This window comes from Pan paniscus, chromosome 5, assembly GCF_029289425.2.
Source record: "Pan paniscus chromosome 5, NHGRI_mPanPan1-v2.0_pri, whole genome shotgun sequence".
In the NCBI taxonomy this organism is placed as follows: domain Eukaryota; kingdom Metazoa; phylum Chordata; class Mammalia; order Primates; family Hominidae; genus Pan; species Pan paniscus.
Genome location: NC_073254.2, coordinates 132,974,170 through 132,981,508, shown reverse-complemented (window position 1 = coordinate 132,981,508; position 7,339 = coordinate 132,974,170). Strand labels below are relative to the sequence as shown.

Sequence of the window (7,339 nt, the reverse complement as noted above, 5' to 3'; positions counted from 1 at the left end):
ACATGGATTGAATCTATTCAAACATAAACAGAAAAAAAAAGCAATAAATGTGGGGCTTATAAAATTTTTCTAAAAAGTAAGAAAATACATAAAGCATACAAAATTAGATGAGGAGATAGGATATTTTGATAGCATACCCCAGAACAGATAAGAACATTTTGGGTAACACCTTCTTTGAACTTTGTAGAAAATTAAGGGAAACACAGACAATGTAAGAGAGAGAATTGAATGGCATCCCTGCTCTTAAATGCTATAGGTCTTTCAAAGTCAAGAAAGGAAATATGAGTATAGCAAATTTGATATCAGAAAAGGCTTTCAAATGCCTTCATCTTCCACCACTTTAAATTAGGATACATTGGTAGTCCAGAAACAAATCCACCCATATACAGTCAATTGATTTTTTATAAAAGTGCAAAGAACACACAATGGGGAAAGGACAGTCTCTAGTCTTTTCAATAAGTGATGTTAAGAAAATTGGATATCTACATGCAGAAGAATGAAATTGCATACTTATCTCACACCATATATAAAAATCAATTCAAAATGAATTAAATACTTAAACATAAGATCTGAAAATGTAAGACTACTAGAAGAAAACATAGGGGAAAAGGCTCCATGGTCTTGGTCTAGGCAATGATTTTCTGGACATGATCCCGAAGTACAGGCAACAAAAGCAAAAATAGACAAATAGGATTGCATCAAACTACAAAGCTTCTACATAGCAAAGGAAGTAATCAACAAAGCAGAGAGTCAACCTATAAAATAGGAGAAAATATTCACAAACCTTACATCTGATAAGGAGTTGTATTAGTCCATTTTCATGCTGCTGATAAAGACATACCTGTGATTGGGAAGAAAAAGACATTTAATGGACTTGCAGTTCCACAATCATGGCAGAAGGCAAGAAGGAACAAGTCATGTATTACATGGATGGTGGCAGGCAAAGAGGGAGAGCTTGTGCAGGGAAGCTCCTGCTTTTAAAAACCATCAGATCTCATGAGACTTATTCACTATCACAACAACAGCACAGGAAATACCTGCCCCCTTGATTCAATCACCTCCCACTGGGTCCCTCCCACAACACATGGGAATTCAAGATGATATTTGGGTGGGGACACATATCATTCCACCCCGACCCCTCTCAAATCTTATGGCCTCACATTTCAAAAGCACTCATGCCTGATTTCAGCATTAACTCAAAAGTCCACAGTCCAAAGGCTCATCCAAGACAAGGCAAGTACTTTCTGCCTGTAAGCCTGTAAAATCAAAAGCAAGTTAGTTGCTTCCTAGATACAATGTGGGCACAGGCATTGGGTAAATACAACCATTCCAAATGGGAGAAATTGGCCAAAACAAAGGGGCTACAGGCCCCATGCAAATCCAAAATCCAGTGGGGCAGTCAAATATTAAAGCTCCAAAATGGTCTCCTTTGACACCATGTCTCACATCCAGGTCACACTGATGCAAAAGGTGGGCTCCCACAGTCTTGGGCAGCTCTACCCCTGTAGCTTTGCAGGGTATAACCCCCCTCCCAGCTGCTTTCGTGGGCTGGCAATGAACGTCTGCAGCTTTTCCAGGCACATGATGCAAGCTGTCAGTGGATCTAACATTCTGGGGTCTGGAGGACAGTGGCCATTTCCTCACAGCTGCACTAGGCAGTGCCCCAGTAGGAACTCTGTGTGGGGGTTACACTACACATTTGCCTTCTGCAGTGCCCTGGCAGAAGTTCTCCATGAAGGCCCCACCCCTGCAGCAAAATTCTGCCTGGGCATCCAGGTGTTTCCATTCATTTTCTGAAATCTAGACGAAGATTTCCAAACCTAAATTCTTGACTTCTGTGCACCTGCAGGCTCAATGCCATGTGGAAACTGCCAAGGCTTGGGGCCTTCACCCTCTGAAGCAACAGCCAGAGCCGTACCTTGGCCCCTTTTAGTCACAGCTGGAGCAGCTGGGACAGAGAGCACCAAGTCCCTAGACTACACACAGTAGAGGGACCCTAGCCCTGGCCCATGAAACTATTTTTTCTTACTAAACCTCTGGGCCTGTGATGGGACCAGCTTCTGCAAAGGTCTCTGACATGCCCTGGAGACATTTTCCCCATTGTCTTTGGGATTAACATTCAGCTCCTTGTTACTTATGTACATATCTGCAGCCAGCTTGAATTTCTCCTCAGAAAATGGGATTTTCTTTTCTATTGCATTGTCATGCTGCAAATTTTCCAAACTTTTATGCTTTGCTTCCCTTTTAAAACTGAATGCCTTTAACAGCACCCAAGTCACCTCTTGAATGCTTTGCTGCTTAGAAATTTCTTCGACCAGATACCCTAAATCATCTCTCTCAAGTTCAAACTTTCACAAGTCTCTATGGCAGGGGCAAAATGCCTCCAGTCTCTGCTAAAACATAACAAGAGTCACCTTTGCTCCAGCTCCCAAGTTCCTCATTTCCAGCTGAGACCACCTCAGCCTGGACCTTATTGTTCATATCACTATCAGAATTTTTGTCAAAGCCATTCAACAAGTCTCTAGGAAGTTCCAAATTTTCCCCACATTTTTCTGTCTTTTTCTGAGCCCTCCAAACTGTTCAACCTATGCCTGTTACCCAGTTCCAAAGTTGCTTCCACATTTTCAGGTATCTTTTCAGCAATGCCCCACTCTACTGGTACCAATTTACTGTATTAATCCATTTTCATGCTGCTGATAAAGACATACCCAAGACCAGGAAGAAAAAGAGGTTTAATGGACTCACAGTTCCACCTGGCTGGGGAAGCCTCACGATCATTGCAGAAGGCAAGGAGGAGCAAGTCATGTCTTTCATGGATGCCAGCAAGTAAAGAGAGTGTGCTTGTGAAGGAAAACTCCCATTTTTAAAACCATCAGATCTTGTGATACTTATTCACTCTCATGAGAACAGCACAGGAAAGGCCCACCCCCATGATTCAATCACCTCCCACCGGGTCCCTCCCACAATGGGTATTCAAGATGAGATTTGGGTGGGGACACAGCAAAACCATATCAGGGGTTAATATCCAAAATATATAAGGATCTCCATTCAATAGCAAAAACAACAACAACAACAAATAACCGTATTGAACTGGGAAAATGACTTGAATGGAGATTTCACAAGGAAACCATACAAATGGACAACAGGTATATAAAAAAATTATCACTAATCATGAGGATAATGCAAGTTATACCACAATAGGTATCACTTCATATCTGTTGGGATGGCTATTATCAAAAAGAGAAGAGATAACAAGTGTTGGTGAGAATGTGGAGAAGAGGGGGCTCTTGTATGTTTGTGGTAATACAAATTAGTATAGCCATTATAGAAAATAATATGGAGATTCATTAAACAATTAAAAATAGAAGTACCATATATGATCCAGCAATACTACTTCTGGATATATATCCAAAGGAAATGAAATCAGTATGTTGAAGAGATATCTGCACTCCCATGTTCATTGCAGCATTATTCACAATAGTTTAATAAAGAATCAACTTAAGTATACATCAACAGATGAATGAAAAAATGAAATGTGGTATATATGAACATTGGATTAATATTCAGCTTTAAAAAGAAGGAAGTCCCGTTCATTCATAACAACATGGATGAACTTGAATGACATTATGTTAAGTGAGGTAAGCCAGGCACAGAAAGACAAATACAGGATGATTTCCCTTATTTGTGGAACCTAAAAAATTGAACTCATAGAAGCAGAGAGTAGAATGGTGTCTACTAGGCACTGGATGTTCCAGAAGGATTGAGGAGATGTTGGTCAAAGGGTAAAACATTTTAGTTAGACAGAGGAATAATCTTAAAGACTTATTGTACAGCATAGTGACTACAGTTAAGAACAATGTATTATATGCTTCAAAATTACTAAAAGAGTAGATTTTAAGTGTTCCTACTAAAACAAAATGATAAGAATATGAGGTAATGCATTTATTAATTAGCTCCATTTAGCTATTTCACAATGTATAGCTATTTCAAAACATCGTGTTGTATACCATAAATACATAGTATTTGTCAATTTAAAAAATAAAGGAAAAAAGAAAAAATAAAGAAAATAAAAAAGAAAATAAATGATGGAGAAATTTATCAGTACTTCTTTTATATAACTTCACATAATACACCAGTGCTCTCTCAGGAAATGGAGTTGTACACTGATTTCAGTCACTTTTCATATGAAGTTCTCACTATCTGGCAGAAATTCCTTTACATATATAAACTATTTGGCATGGTTTCTTAATTTTTAGACCAATGAATTTTTTGCCCTACCTTCTAATTTCTCCTCAACCATTTCAATCAGATTCTGGAAGAGATCTTTGTGGGCCCTTTTGCTACTACACTTCCTAGAAATATGTGTAACTGATAAAAAAAATTAAAAACTAAAAAAACAAAAAACAAAAAACTAATGCCAGGAAGAAAATAACAGAAAGATTGTGATCTCCTTTGAAAAGCTTAGAATCTGTGGTCACTGAAATAATTAAAATTAATATCTCTTTTTGTAGTTTGACTTTAATTTTGAAATTTTACATATTTATTATTTTGTTAATGTTGAAATAGAATATATTATATATAATTTATAATATACTTTTTGAAACTTTTATTTTACATTCAGGGGTACATGCGCAGGTTTGTTATATAGGTAAGTTTTATGTCACTGGAGTTTGATATATAGATTATTTCATTGCCCAGGTCATAGCATAGTACCTGATAGTATCTACATAAGTAGGTCCTGTTGTCAGTTATTCTCTTTGTGTCCATATGTCCTCAGTGTGTAGCTTCCACTTATAAGTGAGAACATGTAGTATTTGGTTTTCAGTTCCTGCATTAGTTTGCTTAGGGTTATGGCCTCCAGATCCATCCATGTTGCTGAAAAGGACATGATCTTGTTCTTTTTAATGGCTGCATAGTATTCCATGGTGTATATGTACCACATTTTCTTTATTCAGTTTACCATTGATGGACATTTAGGATGATTCCATGACTTTTCTATTCTGAATAGTGCTGCAATGAATATATGAATGCATGTGTCTTTATTGTACAATGATGTAATTTCTTTGGGTACATTTCCAAAAATATGATTGCTGGGTTGAGTGGTACTTCTTTTTTAAGTTATTTGAGGTCACCACATTACTTTCTACAATGGCTGAACTAATGTACATTTCTACCAGCAGTGTATAAGCGTTCCTTTTTCTCCACAAACTTGCCAGTATCTGTTGGTTTTTGACTTTTATATTATTTTATAATTATTTTTTTTGAGATGGAGTCTTGCTCTGTCGCCCAGGCTGGACTGCAGCGGCACAATGTTGGCTCACTGCAAGCCCTGCCTCCCGGGTTTACGCCATTCTCCTGCCTCACCCTCCCGAGGAGCTGGGACTAGAAGCACCCGCCACCACACCCGGCTAATTTTTTGTATTTTTTAGTAGAGACAGGGTTTCACCGTGTTAGTCTGGATGGTCTCGATTTTCTGACCTCATGATCTGCCTGCCTCAGCCTCCCAAAGTGCTGGGATTACAGGTGGGAGCTGCCGCGCCCGGCCTAGACTTTTTAATAATAGCAATTCTGATTGGTGTGAGATGATTTCTCATTGTGGTTTTGATTTGCATTTCTTTAATGATTAGTGATGTTGATGAGGTTTTTCTCATATGCTTGTTGGCCACTTGTATATCTTCTTTTGAAAAGTGCCTGCTCATGTCCTTTGCCCAGTTTTTAATGGGCTTTTTTGTTTTTTATTTGTTCAAGTTCCTTATAGATCCTGGATATCAGACCTTTCCAGGGTGTATAGTTTACAAATATTTCCTCCCATTCTCTAAGTCGTCTGTTTACACTGTTGATAGTTTCTGGCTTTGCAGAAGCTCTTTAGTTAAATTAGTGTAATTAGGTTCCACTTGTCAATTTTTCTGCCTCAATGATCTATCTAATACTGTCAGTGGAATGTTGAAATCTCCAAATATTATTGTGTGGTTATTTAAGTCTCTTTATAGGTCTCTAAAGAACTTGCTTTATGAATCTGGGTGCTCCTGTATTGGATGAATATTTCTTTAGGAAAGTTACGTCTTGTTAAATTAAAACTTTTATGTTTATTTAATGTCCTTTTTTTAACCCTTGTTGGTTTAAAGTCTGTTTTGTGTGAAATTAGAATAGCAGCTTATGCTTTTTTCTGTATTCCATTCACTTGGCAGATTTTAATCCATCCCCTTACTTTGAGCCTACGGGTCTCTTGAAGAGAGCATAATGTTGGGTCCTGCTTCTTTATTCACTAGACATTCTGTGCCTTTTAATTGGGGCATTTAGCCCATTCAATTCCAGGTGAATATTGATATGTGCAGGTTTCAGGAACACTTCACGAATTTGTATGTCATACTTTCACACGGGCCATGGTAATCTTCTCTGTACCATTCCAATTTTAGTACATGTGCTGCCAAAGTGAGCACTACATATTTACTAAGATGGCATTTTAATTATGGGAATTAGAAACTATAGATTAGTGAGAAGAAGAAAAAATTGGCAGCAATCTCAATTCTCAGAGATAATAATTATTGTCCCATTAGTGTAGTGCCTTCAAACTTTTTAAACTGATTTTTAATGTCACACCTCCCTCCACAAAGTAACAACACATCATGAATATTTTTCCCAGATTCATTAGGGTTTTTGTTAACTTTATTTATTATTATTATTATTATTATTATTATTATTATTATTATTTTGAGAAGGAGTCTCGCTCTGTCACCCAGCCTGGAGTGCAGTGGTGCGGTCTCGGCTCACTGCAAGCTCCGCCTCCCAGGTTCACACCATTCTCCTGCCTCAGCCTCCGAGTAGCTGAGACTACAGGTGCCCGCCACCATGCCCGGCTAATTTTTTGTATTTTTAGTAGAGACGGGGTTTCACCATGTTAGCCAGGATGGTCTCGATCTCCTGACCTCGTGATCCGCCCGCCTGGGCCTCCCAAAGTGCTAGGATTACAGGCATGAGCCACCGCGCCCGGCCCCTTTTTGAACTTTTATTTTAAGTTCAGGGGTACATGCGCAGGATGTGCAGGTTTGTCACATAGGTAAACATGTGTCATGGGAGTTTGTTGTCAGTAGGTTTTTTTTTCCTGATCCTCTCCCACCTTTCACCCCCCACCTTCTAATAGGCCCCAGTGTGCATTGTTCCCTTCTATGTGTTCATGTGTTCTCATAATTTAGGTCCCACTTATAAGTGAGAACATGCGGTATTGGGTTTACTGTTCCTGTGTTAGCTTGCTAAGGATAATAGCCTGCAGCTCCATCCATGTTCCCACAAAAGGCATAACCTCCTTCTTTTTATGGATGCATAGTATTCCATGGTGTAT

General features: G+C 38.7%; 1 non-coding gene across 1 annotated transcript; it reads right to left on the bottom strand.

The window, feature by feature from the left end:
* Positions 1-6,333: 6,333 nt before the first annotated feature.
* LOC112440197 (U6 spliceosomal RNA) lies at positions 6,334-6,440 on the bottom strand. Its single transcript, XR_003028383.1, has one exon. It is a non-coding gene; the product is annotated as a U6 spliceosomal RNA (small nuclear RNA).
* Positions 6,441-7,339: the final 899 nt, after the last annotated feature.